Source organism: Ursus maritimus, unplaced genomic scaffold (genome assembly GCF_017311325.1).
Source record: "Ursus maritimus isolate PB19 unplaced genomic scaffold, ASM1731132v1 scaffold_16, whole genome shotgun sequence".
Taxonomy (NCBI): Eukaryota; Metazoa; Chordata; class Mammalia; order Carnivora; family Ursidae; genus Ursus; species Ursus maritimus.
Window position 1 is genome coordinate 28,334,425 of NW_024424008.1, and position 18,915 is coordinate 28,353,339.

Genomic DNA, 18,915 nt, shown 5'->3' on the forward strand with positions numbered 1-18,915 from the left:
AGGAGTGATTCGTGGAGAAAAGGTATTGTTTTTCCATCACACTTTCTGCCCCTCTACTAACTCTCCCCTCCTCTTCCCAGCACCGAGGCCAAGAAAGGGCTCCCGCTTTTTTCTCTGTTGGCATGGACTGAAATGCTTTGCACGGAAATGCTTTCTAACGCATAATGCGCAGACCCTCCTTTATTAGCTTTTAAGATATAACTTGAAACTTCAGGAAGGTAGAGTAGATGAGGAGAGATTCCAAGACAGAGAAAATAAAGCTGAGGGAAATTAAAACGGCTTGCCCAGTGTGACTAAGCGGGTCAGGAATAGAACCTGGCTCTTAATAGAACACATTTTTGTGTGGGTGGCACAAAAGAACGGGACATGTTAACAATCAGAAAGAACTCAAGTTCAGCCATCAAGCATATTTGTACACACTGTTGCATATTGTGTTCGAATGACTTATTTTTGCCTCAGTCTGTTCCACTGCACATTCCTGCAGAGGTAGGTATTGGTTGGGAGGTCATTTTTTTTTTACTCCAGCAGCATGCAAGCGTCAGAGTTTCCAGAGAGTGAACTGAGGTAGGGGTAGGAATGATGGACTTTGTGCCCTGTCACCAGTTCTGCAACATCTTGGTTTGTGAGGGGACTGTATTGAGGCTGGCGACCAGGCATGGAACCTGCAGCCAGTTTACCTGGGGATGAACAGTTGCTGAGGCAAATGTGGGCCAATGCAGGATGACAGCCCGTGCGGGAGATGCTCAGACGTGCTTGGTCATGGCTCGGGGTATAGGGTCTCGTGAGACTCCTTGTATGAGTGATCACTGTAACCAACACTTATTTCAGAGGAATTTCCAGACAGTAATTCAATTTCTCCTCACAAAAGCCCCCAAGAAGGAGGTATTTGTTACATGTATTTTATGAGGGTGTGAACAGGCTCAGGGAGATTGTGGCATGTTCAGAGTTATACAACTGATAAAGAAAGATCACCGGACATATTTTCAGTTCTCTTGACTCCAAATTGGGTGCTCTTTTAATGAGACCAACTACTTTGACTATTCAAAGGCGTCCCGTGGCCATCTCAGGCTCCCTCCACACCTGCAGAGCCCAAGTACAAAGTACAGTCTTTGTGCTGGGGGGGTCAAAGGTCAGGACCGCATTCTGCCTTCCCTTTCCTTCTCAAGCATCTCAGCTCTCCCTTGGGGTGAATGCATGTCAGCATTGCGGGGTCATCTCCCTCTGAGGCCCTCGTCTTTCACAATGGGCGTCGGACTTCCTTTTAAGGTGCTGTGTATGATTCACTAATAGTTTGATTTTTTGCGAGATGCACCAACATTTTTTGATTGAGAAACAGTTTAGAAATGCTGAACATATTATTGTGATGAAATAACAATGACTAAGATTGCTGTTAAATTGTTGGAATTATAATGGCTTTAACCTTTTTTTTTTTTTGATTCAGTGTGCTAGTTTGATTTGTTTTATTTCACCTTTTAAATGGCTTATTGGCTTTGAAACATTAACAAACCACGTTGTTCTGTCTTATGGATCTGGTTCCTACTTTTAGCAGCCATAGGAAGTACATTTAAAACATACCTGCATTAGACGCGGTATTTTGGAGACCATTTTTACTGACAGGTAGTAAAAGCTGAATAAATTCCAGGGGATTAAAGAAGTAACAGTACAACTATCTGAGGCTGAATTAAGTACTCAAGAAGGAAATTGTTTATGTAGATATTACAATACTGTGTATACTCAACGCGATCAGATACAGAAACTACAGTAGAAATTCCTAAACTTTTTTTTTTTCTTAACTCCTAGGGAAGCAGTTTACTACCAGATAAGAGTGTAATGATTACTATCAAACCTAGCCAAACAGAGATCAATAAGCACATAGATGCAAAATAAACAAATTCTTTGGTTTATCAATGGCTGGCAGGATGGAAAAGAAGCCAGAAAATGCAGGATGGTGATATCCAGGATGGTGATATTCTAATATGGCCCTTGCAACTAGTAGATCTAAAAACTTGTCATTTCTTGGGTGACAGGTGAGACAGAGCATTAAAATAAGGATGAAAAAATGGATTAAGTTTAAAACAATAAAAACAAATGGTGACCAGCAGGGATAAACAAGAGGAAGCAAAATGAGCAGTAATCAAAAGCCTGGGGGATGTGTTTTCACCTTGATTTCTGTGAACTTTATTTATGCGTCAGATCATGCTAATTGAAGGTTAAATCCATCTCTGCGTACACTAAAAGTTACTTTAAATCAGTGCCTTCAGAAAAGTAGACAATTGAATTTGTGACTGAACTCTGTTTTATCTTTAAGACCCTCGATATAACTTTAATAAGCTCAAGTGTCAGTTGGAGTGACACTTACTTTCATATCAGTGGTGCTCAAACTTCAGTGAATGCCCGATGTTCCAGGATGCTTGTGAAAAGTGGGGATTTCTGGGTTCCGTCCCCAGATATTCTGGTTCTGTAGACCTTGGGTGGGACCAGCAAGATGCAAGGACTTCAGATCACCTTTTGAAAACACTGACATAGAGACTAATGAGCCAGGAGGAAGGAGAATGCCATTGGTTTTTATGAATACTGACCCTCTCAAATGTAAATGTTAAAATTTTTGTTCATGGTGAGAGATTGGAAACGTGACATATAACATGTTGGTGACAAAAAGAATTCTAAAATTGCCTGATTAGGCAACTTGGTTGCTGACAATCAGCTTTTTTGAACATAAAGCTGAAGGAGTGACCTAATGCTACTCTTTATTTCACAGATGAGCAAGGTGAGTCTCAGGGGGTTGAAGTCTGTTGTACGATTTCACAGAGCTCTCTAGTCGCGAAGCAAGGTTATTTTGCTCTTCCCATTCATTATGTTGTATTTCTTTTAACATTCTCTGACAATAGTTCAGTATTATAGAGAGGTCCGAGGGTGAGCCAAGTTCCCTGTTAGCTGATACCTTTGCTTTACACAGAAAAATAAGGTTACAGACTTATATAAACATAAATGCAAACAGTTAACAGAAGCAGTTGTATGACTATGACAATATGATATGTCTTGTCCTTCATTTAAATCAATGTCATGAAACAGTGGATGGAGTCATGATGCTAAGTTGTTGCAGGCATAAAATTGGAAATAAATTATGAGGCTCCGGGATATGCTAAATTAGTTTTACCTTCTGAAGGATATTCAGTTTTGCTTGGGTGTTTCAAAACTGCCCTCTCCCCAAAACAGCTTTCTAAGAATAAATAGCTTCTTGTTTGATCTGCCTCCCGTGCCAAATCAACTAGGAATTGGGGGGAGGGGGACTATAAATGACTAACGGTGTTTGAAACAAATAGAGATTTTTTTTTCCCTCACATCACTGTGTTTCTGGAGATAGGTCATTGCTGGTATTAGTTTAGTAATTCAATAATATCATGGCTCAGGGTCAGTATCTCTGTCATTCTCTTGTCCTCATTCTCGTGGTCTCAAACTGCAGGTGTCACATTGGTGGTCAAAGTGGAAGGAAGGGATGGGTGAAGGAGAAGGGGTTGAGAAAAGGTGGTGTGAAAGAGTGTCTGCCACTCTTTTTTCTTTTCTTCTACCACCATCCTTCTGAACTCTTTGTTACTTTACTGCCCTCTCCCCACACACCACACAGAGTGACCACAGGCCCAGGCATTCCCGCAGTCAGAAGCTGCATGTCAGGGAGTCCTCAGCTGACAGGAACATGGCACAGGTGTCCTAGGTTAGAGTGTTCTGTTGTATAATCTTTCCCTGTGGATGTCCAGTGACCCTTCCTCCCTGCTTCTTTAAAAGAATGTTCCGAACATGGCAGACTGATGTTCTTAAAAAAAAAAAAAATCCGAAGTCAGGATCTTGAAAGCACATCCTAAGGCTTTTTCTTCAAGTCACCTTTATATTGAACCATAAAAAGATTAAAGACACCTTCTGTCAGACCGAGGCCCTGTCCTTCACATTGAAATTGTTCAGGAAAAGAGGTGCTGACACCTTTACTGAGAGGAGTCAAGGTCTCCCAAGCAGGAAACTGGTTTGATGACAATACACGGACTTGTCAGGTAAGCTGGCAGCTCCCCTTGGCATCAGAGTTTGGCTCTCTCCTTGACTTCTGACTTCTCTGTGTGTGTCGGGGGAATCTTATGAGTCATGGTCAGCCTTTCCAGCCTGATTGAGTTTGAAGGAGCCTCTAGATTGTTGCATAAAATGGATTTTGCAAACAGTTGTCTTGGGCATACCCAAAGGAGAAGGGCAAGTCGGTTCATAAATGGAAATTCTAGACAAACAACTGAAGTTAAAGACACCTCTGCGTGTAAACGCTTCCAGATGGAGACAAGTTTTTCACTTCACTCTCCACAGTTTTCATTTTAAAGGGTTATTGAGATGGAAGCGTTGGAGCAAAGTGCATTAGAATCATTTGCCCCGGCTCCCCTTCCGAGTGAGGCTGACTTACAGTTGCAGGGGAAAACACTGTCTAAAAAATAAATCTTAATTCCCTGTAGTCTATCAACACATGCTTTTCAGAAGAAGAAAAAGGAGAAACATCTGAGGGAAACAGGGCTGAGTTGGTGGAACATCTTGAAGGGGCCTGGTCTCCTCTTAGAAAATTAAAAAGACATGTGGGTAGCCGTTAGGAAGAGTCTGTGGTTGTTAAGTAGAGTAACATAAAGGGGGAACTTCAAGATACAAGTTTAAAACAACACTGCAATTATTTGGACCATAAGGTCATTGGGATTGTTTTCACCCTTTGAAAGTGTTCTGAACAGAGTTACAAATAGTTTAAAAAAAAAAAAAATCACTGGGCCAACAGAAAATGCCATTTGGCCCATAAAATATTCTTTGCTCCCACCCAGCAAGCCCTCCTCCCATTTCCTACCAGTCATCCTTCCCTCCTTCTACAGCTTCCTGTACAAAAGGCTAAGATACCAACATCTGCCTGAAGCAAAAACACACGCATTTCAACCAAATAAATAAGTAGGAAGGAACAAAAGTCTGAGTAGACCATGTTGCTGTTATTCCCACTGGCTGACTCCCATTAGGCCTCTCATTATTGTTATGATCTTTTTTAGGCCCTGGGCAAATGGGCCTCAGCTCATGGGTGATTTAGAATCTCCTGATAGTGGCCGGAATGAAGCATATAGAGAATCTTTTAAATTTCAGTTCTAAGCTCAGCAGATTAGACCACTGTATTCTTGGGCTCAGATGTTTGCTCAGTAAATGATGCTGGTCAGTGGTGGTGCCTGGTCCGCGGCCCAGCCATGTGGAGGGGATGACAGTGAACACGACTTCGCTCTTCAGAGGAGGCCTCTGCAAATCAGAGCTAATGGGACCCTAATGAGAATGTTCACCTCCCAGCTTCTCCGTGCCAGGGCCGTGGATAACAACAGGATGTGGGTTTCAAACACGTGCAAGTTTCTTCAAAGCTGCCTCTTTCAGTTTCATTCTTTTTCAAGACACTCAAAAACACAATCCATATATTTGAAACAAAAATTTTTTTCTTGCCATTCGTGTGCTTTTTGTCATGGTTCTATCCCATGTCAGGACTGGATTCCATTCACATGTCTACAGGTAACTGAGTTGGTACCCACATGTGTTTGATTGGTGCAATATGCACGTGAAAACACGGATATTTACGAAGTAGGCGGATTACGATGTGCGCTACTGAAGTTTCACTTTCTGTAAGTGTGAAAATGGATTGTATTTATCAACCATTGAGAGTATTCCTACGGGCTCGGTACTGCCCTACTCTGCACTGAGCTGATGGTTTTAAGGAACGGGAACAAAAGATGTTAAAAACCACAAGCTCCGTGTTGTCAAAATTAAAGACACTCGGTTCTAGGTTAATTTTCTGTAAAAAAAAGTTATGAAAATGGAGTTATGAAATTAGGATCAAAGAGACAAATGTGCATACATTTTTAAAAGATTTTTATTTATTTATTTGAGAGAGCCAGCGGGTGCGTGTGCACAAGTGGGGGTGGGGTGGGGGAGGGGCAGAGGGAGAGAAAGAGAGAGACACTCCCCACAGAGCAGGGAGCCAGACATGGGGCTTGATCTCATGACCCTGAGATCATGACCTGAGCTGAAGGCAGATGCTTAACCGACTGAGCCACCCAGGCACCCCAACAAATATGCAGACACTTTTATCAGAGATGAGAAATTAGAGCCTGGAGAAAATGAGAGGAAATCGACTTCCATTCTGTGTATCTCCCATTGTTATTCCAATCCCCGCCCTGTGCTCTACATCCAGACCCATTGTTTTCCTTTCTGTTACTGGCGGTCTTTCCTGTTCCATCTGTCTCTCCTTCCCTTCTTCCCTTGCCTTCCCTTGACTTCTCCTTTTCCTCAGACCTCCCGGATACAGGGTGAAGAGAGAACACAAAGGATGGTCAGGACTGGTGAACAGAGAAATAGCGTGGGGTTTTCTTTTCATCAAAGTTTTGAGTTATCTAACACTTGAAATATGCACATGATAAAAAGGAGGTGCCATTTCAATTCATATTGTCTTGAAAACGCAAAGACTCTTCTAGTGTTTCTCCGTAATGAAGACTTTGTTGGATTGTGGGCTCTGTAATTATACTGGCTGTACAAATACCTTGAAAGAGAAACAATTCCAAGTCATGTATCAAAAATTCAATTTGACGGGTATTTACAAAATGCATAACATGCCTATGCATTTTGTTTATTCATTATAATAACAAGATATAGTGAGTTTGTATTCTGTGCCAGCACGGTACTCTGTTAAAAGTCCAAAATTAAATACAACACAAGATTCCTACCTTCAAGAATTTACAGCAGAATGGAGGAGCAAATATAAAAAGATCAGTTGCAGGGTGACAAGAGAGCATTCTAAAAGCACAAGGAATTTTGGAAAGATGATACAAACCAGCTATCTCTTGCTTAATGGAGTAGACAGGCTACAGGAAATTTGGCAATAAAACAAAGTTTATATAAATTGAAACATTTTCCTACAACTCCACTATAAAATTGGAAACATTTTCCCACAGAAAAGCCTCCCAGAATGCTGAACGCGAAACTTGGGATCACAGAAAATATGATATTATGTCTATATTTGGCCTGCTGAAAATTGTATTTTTGCAAGGTAATCCCAGCTTTCATTGGTAGCTCCCATCCTGACACACACTGTTTTCTTCTTGGAGTGCTTTTCTAAGTCTGGGATTGCCAATGCCTTGGGACTTTCTTTCTTACTGGGATCTGCTCTGTCTTCACTCTCAGCCTCTGGACCTCTCCGTTTGCATCCTTCCTTTCTGTTGAGATATTTATGGCAGTTAATAGAGTCAGACAAGATGTATTCCAGCCTGATGTGCTTCTCAGGTTGCAGATGTGTAAGATGAGTGACTTCCTATCTCCATCTGTCTAGCTCAAGAATTAGGGTGACGAATGCCTGCTTCAGTCATTCATTTAATAAATATTTATTGACTGCCTACGGTGTACAATCAAAACATAGTTTCTGACCTCGTGAGCCTACCACGTCGCTTGGCAAGATGCATTACATACTTGTTTATTTGTAATGGCAGTAAGTGCTACAGAGGACACGTACAGCTTTCTACAGGTTTAGGGGACCTGAGTTTGTCTGAAAGATGAAAAAAAATGGGGAAGGGCTTCCCTGAGGAGGTGCTGTTTCAGCTGAGGTCTGAAGGATAAGTAGGGATTCCTCCAGGCAGAGGAAAGAGCAAAGGTTTGGGGGCAGGTAGAAACATGGTGGTTTTGAGGACCTTAGGAGTTGGTGTGGCCAAAGCCAAGAGAGCCCAGGGCAGAGTGAAGCAGGAAGGAACGGGGTTAGGCTCCTGGGCTCTGGAATCAGATTTCCTAGTTGGAATCCTTGGTCTCACAGCTGTGTCAGTCATGAATACCTTTGGCTCCAAGTAACAGAAAGCCTGCCTTAGCGAGGTTAATATATAGAGCATAACATATTGTCTCCACAAAACGGAAAGGGTGAAAAGAGGCAGTGTAGGGTTTTTGCGGGGTGCTGGGCTCTTTTCATCTTCTGCTCTGCATTCTGAGTTTGCTGTTTCACCGTCTCTGAGTCTCAAAGTGGTCCCAGGCATGATGGCCCATTGGAGGCAGGAAGAAGGGGAGAGATGTGTAATGCCAGGTTTTTCATCAGAAAAGCTTAAAGCTCAGAAGTCAGCTGGTGAACTCCGGCCTGCACGTCATTGATCAGAACACAACCCAAACGGTAAGGAAAGCAGGAGAGTGAGGAAGTGAATTTTCCATCTCTGCTAATACAGACAGCCCAGTGAGAGGGGTTTGGAAATGTGTCCTGATTTCCTCCATAAACAGTGTCTGACACAATCACTCTCTAGCTTTCTGATCTTATCAACTACCTCAGCTTCTCTAGTTCCTCATCTGAAAAATGGGGACAATAGGAGTCTTCAGCATTTCTTGTGCCTGGAACGTAAGTGTCTGATTGGTGTGAGCTCTGACATTATGCTCGACAGACATGCAGCAACCGGGACATGAAGAGCTTCGTAAATCATATTGATAATTTGTGTTTATCCTTAGTACAATGAGAGGGTATTAAAGGCTTTTAAGCAGGGAGGCAGTGTGATCATATTTGTGTTTTCAAAAGAGCCTTCAGTTTATCCTCTATCAGAAAGAGCCCGTTTGTTACCCTGCAGAATTTCGGCACAATGCTTCACCTAGACCTGTCTTTGCTCTCGGCTGGCTTTTCTTTTCGTTCTTCTTTTGGCAGTCTAAGTTGTTTTGAGATGTGTGAAGTTAGAATCTCATGCAGGTGTTTTGAGTTTCTTTGATTTTTTTTTTAAAGAATCTTTTTCACTTGGGGCAATTGAATGCCGAATACCCACAGGCCTTTATCTATTTTACATCTATTTGGCTGACAGTGCACCTACAGGATAGGAAAAAAGCAATGCAAAGATTGTGCTTCACCTACTTGAACTCCTGCCCTGCTGTTAAAGGCGACAGCAAGCTTACGTGTTTAAAAAAAAAAAAAAAGCTATAGCATTCCTTTCGCACTCCCACTCGCCCCTGAGGTTCTTCCACTTCCTTCCTATGGCTTTTTTTAGAAGCGAGTGTGTTTTTCTCACGTCCGGCAACAAAGGATGTTTTGTGCTGCTACTGAGGTTTGTGTGTGTGACTTACTTTAGAACTCTTTCTAGAAAGTGCTATTACTATTTGCATAGAGTTAGTAGAACTTTATCTTGAGTGAAAGTCTCAGATGGCTATTTTTGTTTTTGTATGTAGATTTGCCACTATTTCACTTCAAAGGCATTTTCCCTGTGTATTTTAAAATGATTGTAAAAGGAACTATCAAAATTCCTTCAGAAGTCCCACACAAGTTCTTATCTTTAAAAAAAAAAAAGTTTAAATGATTCTTCCAGCTTGTTGTATTTATTCCTACATGCCTTGTTAAAGAGTTGATCATCTCTTACTTAGCTATGTCATAATGAGAGGGGAACACAGTGACTACCCGTAAGCTTTGGTGATTTTCATAGAGAAAAGTATTTGCCGCAGTCACACTGTCCCATGCCGGAGCTATTAGATGCTTTGACGTGAGGTGTTTCCATCTAATTGTAATTCTCTGAGTGGTAAGACAGGGTGAAATAAACAGAGCTCAGATGGGTGAGAATGGGGCCATAAATCCTGCACGAGAATTTACCTTTCTATTGTCAGAAAATATAAATCACTCGAAACACATGCTGGAACGGCTTTACCTTTTCTTGAGACGTGGGGTTTGCATCCCAGGTTTTCCTTCTCAAACAAGAGAAAGGTATTAAATGAACCCCGGAAGATTTTAGACACATTTGGGTGGCTGGTTTCTGTGTACTCCCAGCAAAAATCCCAGTAATCGATACCATAAAGAGGCGGCCGTCGCTTGAGTACAGAAGTAACCACCTTAGCTGCTTGGTAAACAAAATCGCGCTGGAGATGCCTGTCTGCTTTTAGTAAATGACAAGCCCCATAGTCTAGGTGTGACGGATTCTGCTCCATGTGGATTTCGTGATCTCTCTTCTGTTGGAGTTAGAAGGGGAGCTTAGATTCCAAGATCAATTTCATGTCTAAATTCCTTGGCATTTGTCATGTTAGATCAGCACATCTCGGGTGGCTTTCGGTGGTTATTTTAGCATTGATTTTCCCCTAGCAGAGTAAATCAAAGAAAGATTTAGAAAATCAAAGTGAGTTTTCCTTGGCCTTTTCTCAGAAACAAAGGGAAGCTCTGGTGTTGGTGGGGTTTTTTGTTTTTGTTTTTTGTTTTTGCTCATCTTCACTTATGATGCAAATTTACTCTTTGTGTGAGTCTCTTTCCTATGTGAATTATGTACTAGAGGCAGAGGCTTGGGCATTTCTTTGCTTGGAGGCACACCAGGAGACTTGGAGGAACTGAGTGTTAATTTCAAGAGAGAGACAAGGTGGACGTTGTGGCAGTGTCAGAACCCAGGCTTTCACATCAGCATCCTGGGATTGGGTCCCACCTGAGTCCCAAGCAACATTGTGCAAGGGACGACCCATAGTTCTTCACCAGGAAAACGGAGGTAATGGAGGCGCTTGGTTCGTAGTCCACTGTGAAAAAGGTAGCAAGCTTTGGTTGACTAGGGACATGACCAACACCACACTGCTTGCTGTACTGTTTACAGCTGATATGACCTCAGGCAGGTCTCACACCTGCTCTGTGCCTCAGCTGCCTCTCAGAAAGGTGGAGAAGGTGCTAGTACCTGCTTCTTAGAGCTGTTGTATCTCTTAAAGGAGTTAAGGTAAAAGGTAAAACAATTACATAAGGGTTTGCTTTCATATTTGTGGGGATCACATATGATGCATATAAATACTTCATACATAGGTAGGAGGGTGCTATTAACTATCACATTATTTAAAGAACTCAACCCAATGTGTGTAGTACATTTTCAGTATTCAATAAATTTTGATTGACTTATCTACTGTGTGTATCTCCGCGTGTGTGTGTGTGTGTGTGTGTGTGTGTGTGTGTGTAATAAGAGAGAGAAACACATATTCCCCAACAACATAAAACACACTTATGGGTCAAAAGATATAGGACAGAATGGATAGTAGTCAGGCCATACATCTAGGAGAGTTCTAGCTATACTATCTGGGGCTTAAATGGTTTGTTTGGTCCTTATTCGTAGGCTTATTTTTTTCCACTGATGCTTCTCTAACATTTTCAACTGTGGATAGAACCTCTAATACCCCATAAATCAAAGAGATATTCACTGCTGATTGTTTTTCACCACCATAGATGGTTGAAACATACTTGGCCTCTAGACCTGACGAGAAACCCAATTAATAATAATTACAGGCATTTTCCAATTCATAAATAATTTATGTTCCAAAAAATTCAGTTATGAAGCAAGAATTTAGATCTCATAATACACTTTCCCATAAATATAATGTTATGAGAGATCATTAAAATTAGGCCTATCTAATTATTCCAGTATCTGGAAGAAAAAACACCAGTACTATAGAGCCAGTCACCGTGTATGAATGACAATATGTGTTTTGAACTCTAGCTACAGAGCCATGGGAAACACATTCCCCCTGTGAAAATCCTGGGGATGGTGGGGTTGAAAAGATTGAGTCCCACCTGTCCCCCACCACTTTAGTTTGCTAAGGAGAGGTAGGAGTTTGGGGGACACGGTTTTCGTGGGGCAACTTCAGCCTTGGTTATCTGGGCAAATCCATGGCCAAAGAGAAAGAGGAGTCGTCAGGTGAAAATCACCTTTGTTATGTGTATGTAATCTGTAAAGACGATTTTACTGTTAAAACTTTTGGCCTATGTTTCACTGTCCCCTACCCTCCCTCCACCCCACTCCACCATTCCACAAAACAACCAGGGTCATGGTCCTGGGGGATAATTCCAGTTCTTCCCATCAGAATTCTTCCGCACATCCCCCAGGTTTGAAATCGAAAGGGCTTACAGATGAAGACGTCCCTAAAATCCCCCTTTTAAAAAAGGCAATATCAAAAGAAAAGAGTTTGCAATACCATTATCACCAAAGGAATCACTATTAATTCTGAATTGAGTCAGATTTAGTTGCTTGTCTAGGCCAAAAGGCCTCGCTCACTATTGGGTCTGTATGCAAAGGCAGCCTGGTAGAGAAATAGAATACTTTGCCATTTAAGATGTGTCTGTCACTTGGTGCTTGCATACAAAACAGAAAATGACAGTAGCTTTCTTTATGATCCAAGGCTGGCAGTGTGACATCAGGTTCTGCATTCATTCAACAAACATTTACTGAGCTTTTGGTATGTGCCTCGTGCAGTTGCTAGATGTGTAACACTCAAAAATAATCTGCTGAGGTTAGGCAGATGATAAACATACAAACAGGTAACAATATAGTGTATCATATGGTGGTAAGTGCCAAGGAGGGGATTAATTTCATATAGAATGGTCTTGCAGAAAGTCAGGGAATGAGCCATACAACCATCTGGGAGCAGAGTTCTCAGGCAGAGAGAACAGCAATAATAAAGCCTCTGAGCCAGGAGCACCTTTTTGACAAAGATATTCTAGCTGGATAGGAGTAATCTAAGGGAGATTGGTGGGAGGGAGTTTAGAGAGCCTACAGAGAGCCCTACATTGTAGGGCTTTGTAGACCATTAGAAAGATTTGCTCTTTTTTTTTTTTTTTTTTTTAAGATTTTATTTATTTATTCGACAAGAGACAGAGACAGCCAGCGAGAGAGGGAACACAAACAGGGAGAGTGGGAGAGGAAGAAGCAGGCTAATAGCAGAGGAGCCTGATGTGGGGCTCGATCCCATAACGCCGGGATCACGCCCTGAGCCGAAGGCAGACGCTTAACCGCTGCGCCACCCAGGCGCCCCGAAAGATTTGCTCTTATTCTAAGTAATCTAGGATATGTTCTGAAGCTAGAACCCATTGGAATGCCAATGCACTGGATGTGGGGTATCAAAGAAAGAGTGGAACCAAGGGTAAATCAATATGTGTGGTCCATATAACTGCCATTTATTGAGCTGGGGCATATTATTAGAATATCATGCTTGGGAACAGGGAAAGAAGGGCAGACAGAGAATCAAAATTTTCATTTTGAGCATGTTAAGTTTGACTTACCTATTAGCCATCCAAGTGAAGATGTCAGGTAGGCAGTGGTATAAGTAAGCTGGGATTCATGGGCAAGTTCCGGCCTAAAAGTCTACCTTTGGGTATTTAAGACCATAAGACTGAAAACACCAGAGAAGAAGTATAGATTAAGAAAAGAGATGTTTGGATTGAGTGCTAAGACTCTCCAATATTTAGAGGTCAGAGAGATGAAGTGGAGCTAGCAAAGGAGACAGGGAAAGTGTCCAGTGAGGGGGAAGACTTAGGAGAAGGTGGTGCCCCAAGAGGCAAGTGAAGAAAAGTTAAGGAGGAGGGAGTGTCTGTCTGTGTCAAATGCTGCAAAAAAATTTGGTAAGCTGAGGACTGGTAATGGATTATAAGGTTTGGTAGAGGCCATTGGTAACTTTCAAGCAGTGCTTAGACGGTTGCACTAGCTCTCTTGATTTGTAGTGTCTACCAATTTCCATGTTGTAAATACTCCCATCATAGCCAATTTCATGCTACTAGTAGTTTAAGGGAAAGCTTGCAAAATTCTTAAGTATTTAACAGTTGGCTTCTGCTAGCTCCAGCACATACTGCCTTGACAGGAGCCATTTTGGGGGAGTGAGTGGGGATTGAAGTATATTCGTAAGAGATGACACAAAAAATTGTGGACTGAGTATAGACAATGTTTTTGAGAAGTTAGAAATGAGGTGGTAATTAAATTGAGATGTATCATCAAGAGTTGTTTCTTTTTAAATGAGAGAACAGCATGTCTGCATACATATAGGAATGATCCAATTAGAGGGGGGACATTGATGAAGAAGGAGAAAGCAGTGAGAATTGCTGGAGTGAGGGCTATGAGTGGGAGGGAGGAAGGGGTTCTAATGCACAGCGGCAGGGGTGGGGAGGGGGGGGCTCGGTCTTAGCTAACAACATAGGTAGTTCCTTCATGGTAATAGGAGAGAATAGAGCAGCACTGTCCAAAGCAAATACAATGTGAGCCACATATGTAATTTTTAAATTCTAGTAGCCATGTTTAAAAAAAAAGGAAAAGGACCAGGTGAAAATAATTTTCATGACTATTTGAACCAATATATACAAATTATTACCACTAACGCATCTATTAAATATGAAAAAAATTATTGAGATTTTGCATTCATTTTTTACACTACATTTTCAAAATCCAGTGTATTTTACACAAAAAGGACCTCTCAACTCGGACTAGCTACATTTCAAGTGATCAGTGGCCGCCACATGTGACTAGTGACTACCATATTGGAGAGGGCGGGGATAAATAATCAGTTAAGTGCATGCACGCGTTGGTAAGAGGTTGAGGAAGTTCTCTTCTGTTGGCTTCTATTTTCTCAGTGAAATAGGAATCACTTCCATCCAGTGATTTAGACTAAGAATGAGGCAGAGAGGGAGAGGTGGGAAATAGTCATGAAGGAGGATGACAGAGTGAATGGACCCAGAAAACATACTAGAATTGGGGCAGCGCTGATGGTCTGCTTGAGGTTAGTGGTGCAGAATTTACAGGGTGACCAGCAACCCCAAGAACGTGGTTTTCTTCAGCCACCTCCTGTTCTGTGAGGCACAGCGGGGGGCGCGGGGGCATGGGCATCTGCAGTGTGGACAAAGTTGGTTTTAACTGGGGTGAAATTAATTGGAAAGCAGAAGCCAATCTGCCAATCCAGTAAAAACATGCTAAACCTTCCCCATAGGAAACTTGCCCTTTTCCCTTTCTTTTCTTTTTTTTTTTAAAGATTTTATTTATTTATTCCACAGGCCCTTTTCCCTTTCTGATCTAGGCTTTGTGTGTGGGGGTTGGGGTGGGAGTATGAGATGTTAAGCAACAGTGTGTGGAAAGAGTTTAAAAGCATAGTGACTTTTTCTTTTCTTTTCTTTTTTTGTTTTTTTTTTTTTTTTTGGCCACTGAACAGACTCAGAATTCTTCTCTTAGTAAGTCCTCCTAAAACTTTCTCTAGGGTCTTGAACCAAGCTGTATGTGCCACCTCTCTCTTTGCTCAGAAATCATCGAACTGTTGACTAAGGTTTATTATTTTTGCATGTTCTGAATCTGATACGTACTTGTCAAGACTAAATGGGTGTGTTGAACTGCCTCCCTATTTGTTGGAGCCTAGGAAGATGTTAATGAGGGCTCTCTGTTCCCTGCTTGTAACCTGAAAGCTGGCAGTCAACAGAACAAATCAGAGGGTTTCCAGCAGCACACTGAGGTCCTTATGTAAGGAGGATCACACGCAATTTTTGTCTTTGCAGAATTCCTCTCTGTATAATTATTCTTTTGATCATGCTACACATGAAAAGAAAAGCAACTGGGGGTATGAATCATGTCCTTGTTTCACTTGGAATTAACAATTGAGACAGGGTGAGGAGTCTGTGAGAACTGCTGGTCCAAGGGAGGTGGTTCTCTGTTCTTAATTGACAAACTTGGTGCATGTCCTCACTGGTGTCCTCAGAGCAGAACTTAAACCTTGTATGTCACATTGATCAGTCACCATGGGCTAGCGACATTCCCAGGTGTGATACCACAGTAAGAGCACAGTCGGAGTTCTCTCTACAATGAGTAAAGGAACGCTTCATTGTTCCTCCCCAAAGAAGTTAGGTACATTCGACTCATCAGGACTTCTACTGAAACACTGAAGGAATTTCTCACTGACTTGATGTGAAAGGGATTGAGCGCTTAATCGGTATCGTACCACAGATGGCTTTTTCCAAATGTTCAGTGTACTAGGGGCATTTGTGGGTACATTCAGGAGGTAGCTCCTATGTCTTCTCAGATGCCTTCCTTTGCACCCCAAACAGAATCAGTCACTTGATCACTTGTGGTTTATCGAATTTTATACATACTTCAACCACATCCCTGAACATGAATCCCTTTCGGAATGTAGTGCTTCCGCATCCGGTGTTTCTTCTGCCTTCCTTACCTGTAAACACCTCCTAATCCTTCAAAATCCAACAAATATTTGTTGAATGGATGAATGAGATGGTTTGTAGAGGAGAGGGCCTTCCCTGAATTGATCACTCTTACTTATGAGTCCCACACATTTGAGTTATGCTTCCTGTTTGGCACTAACTCAATTCTTAAGACCTATTCACCTGTTCTCTTTCCCGAGTCTGTAACTTTCTTCCAGCATAGGGACCATGCTTTTTGTGCTTTGGCTTCTGTAGTGCCTAGCATAGTACCTGGTACATAATAAGTCCTCATATTTTTTGTTGAACACTGAAATGCAAAGAATTAAGCATAATAGTGTGATTCAGGTGAATACAGAAATAGCTTGAATTGAGTCACAATTTTATAGCCCATACAAGCTCACATTGAAGTAAATCAACTTGAGGCATTTCAGATGAAACCTCAAAATGAGGATATATTGGTTTTAGCCCAAAGCAGAAGTTTATATAAAGGATGTAACCTTTTGCCCTCCATACTTGGGAATTAAAATAAAAAGAAATCTAAAAACCCATTTATAGGTAATTTCAATTTGAGGCTTATAGGTATGTAAAAAGGGTTTATTTGAGGTTTAATAACCAAGTTTCATGTGGGTTCTTGTTTGGGAAAGACAGCTTTCACATGGCATTAATATACAGTAAACCGTGATTTACAAAAACGTTCTCACATCCTGTCTAGGGTGAAATTTTAATTTGTCCAATGAACTTTCCACTGAAACAAAAAATGGTAAAACGGGCGAACTAATCTAACTATGCACGTTTTGTTTTGGAAACTTGCTATTCCCAAATGTTCCCCGAATGTATTTTTGAAAATTATTTGGAAAATTCAAGGAAAAATTGGTCTTTTGAGAAATACCTTGAATGTTATATTTTGTATGTCAAAAGAGCATTGAATTTCTTGTTAACAGTTTCGTTGAGTTTTTATTTCTTCTTCTGCTATTCATTGTTTCTACAATTCAGTATGTGAGTGTTATTATCTGATGTCTGACATTTTAAGATATTGTCTGTTCCTTACCTTTCAATCGGATAAAATAGATGTAGACGTTAAAAGAATTTTGGGGGGTGTGTACAACTTATTTCATTTGTTTGATCGTGTCTTCCAAATGATGGGCATTTCCTTATTGGGTGGATGGATGGATGGATGTGTGGGTGGGTGGGTGGATGGATGGATGGATGGATGGGTAGATGGTTCAATAGTGTGTGTATTCTTTGAGAGTCCAGGTGTTGGGTAACAGTTATAGCTTTGCTACCTGCTAACTCTCTGGCTTACAGCAAATTATCTAAATCTGTTTCTTCAAATGTACATAATCATAGCTCTACGTAGGGTTTGGGGAGTTAAATGAAATAATGCATGTAAACAACCTGCATCACAACTGGCACATAGTGAATGCTCAGAAGTTTAACAGTTGTTATTACTATTATTAACGTAACAATAAATGGCTTTAATATAGGATCCATTTTTTTTAAATTTAAGGGTGAATAATTACAACCTGGAGAAATTATGAATGTATTGATTGTACTACATTCGGGAATACCAGTAATTTTCTAATTATTACAGCTCAAACTCTTCTGTCTATAAGAATGTGAAGAGTATAATAACCGGAAGCTTCCTTATCTACTTACAGAATTACAGGCATAGCTTAGATATGAAAACATTCTTAGGCTTCACCCTGACTTACTAAAGCATCACCATTTTGTCCATTTTTAAACGTTTATAAATCCTACGTGAGCATTCTCTCCCATGACTCTGGGGCTCTTAAAAGGGGTGATCATATTTTAAAAGATCTGAAATAGGGTTGAGATCATTAGGCAGCACAGCCCCAAGTTGTCCTGATTTTTTTTCCTCCAGATTTCTCTATATTTCCTCCAGATTTCTCTATAGAAACAGCATGATTTTTAGGCAAAGGGAGAAGCCACTGAAGTCGGCCCCTGGGTCCGGTTCCCAAAGCGGGGTCCGGTTCCCAAAGCGGGGTCCGTGTCGCAAAGCGGAGTCCGTGGGGCAGATCAGAGGCAGGAGGGGCGGACTACAACAGGACTTAGGCTGTGCGCAGAGGAGGAAGGCACTTTCGGCTTTTCTCAGGGCGGTGACGTGTGGGTCACGCTTCTGGCGGCGTGGAATAAACACGGGTCTGAGGATGAGGATGAGGATGGGAGGGTGGTGGGGAGGCTGCGGATTCCGCCCGGAGTCTCCGGCGAGGCCTGCGCCGCGCTCCGCTCAGCGCCGCGGACGTGCACGGATTGTTTGCAACTGGAGCGGCGCCTCCTGCTTTCTCTCCGCCGCCCTTTTCTGTTTGTGCGGAGCGGGCCTTTTCAAGGAGGAAGCGCCTGCCATTTAAGGAGTGCGGGCCCTTCCCGACAGCCGGGCCCCCTCCCCGCCGTCGGGGGGCCTCCTGCTCATTGGCCTGCGGGCTGGCCGGGGCTTCTGCCTGCGAAGGTTCGCGTTTTAAAAATGTCTTCTTTTGTCAGCTTGAGATTTTCCAGAATTTAAAAGCGGAAAGGAAGAAAGGAGTACAAGGAAGCTATTAAAGATACATTAAATAAACTCTACTGGGAGCAAGTGTGTGTTTAAGAGAGAATCTGTAACTTTTGCGAGGGAAGTTTTGGTGATTGCTTATTATTTCAACAAAGAGGGCGGGCGTGCGTGTGTGTGTGTGTGTGTGTGTGTGTGTGTGTGTGTGTCAGAGAGTTTTGGTGATTGCTTATTATTTTAACAAAGGGGTGTGTGTGTGTGTGTGTGTGTGTGTGTTTTCCTTGAACTGGAGAAGCAGATGTTTAAAGGAGAAGGGGCAGGAAGCAGCTCTGACAAATGAAAGGATTTTTGATTGAATTCGTGAGCTAAAGTTTCCTGCCAGTAATTCAGTCAACCCTAGGCTACATAAAAGAAAAACCCACATAATTGAATTTTAATCGCCTAACTTTTTAACATACAGCCAGAA

General features: G+C 41.8%; 1 protein-coding gene across 2 annotated transcripts in view; it reads left to right on the top strand.

Annotated features, from left to right (window-relative positions):
* MAML2 (mastermind like transcriptional coactivator 2) overlaps positions 1 to 18,915 on the top strand; it is a 331,734-nt gene that overhangs the window by 73,368 nt on the left and 239,451 nt on the right. The gene's annotated exons all lie outside the window — the stretch shown is intronic.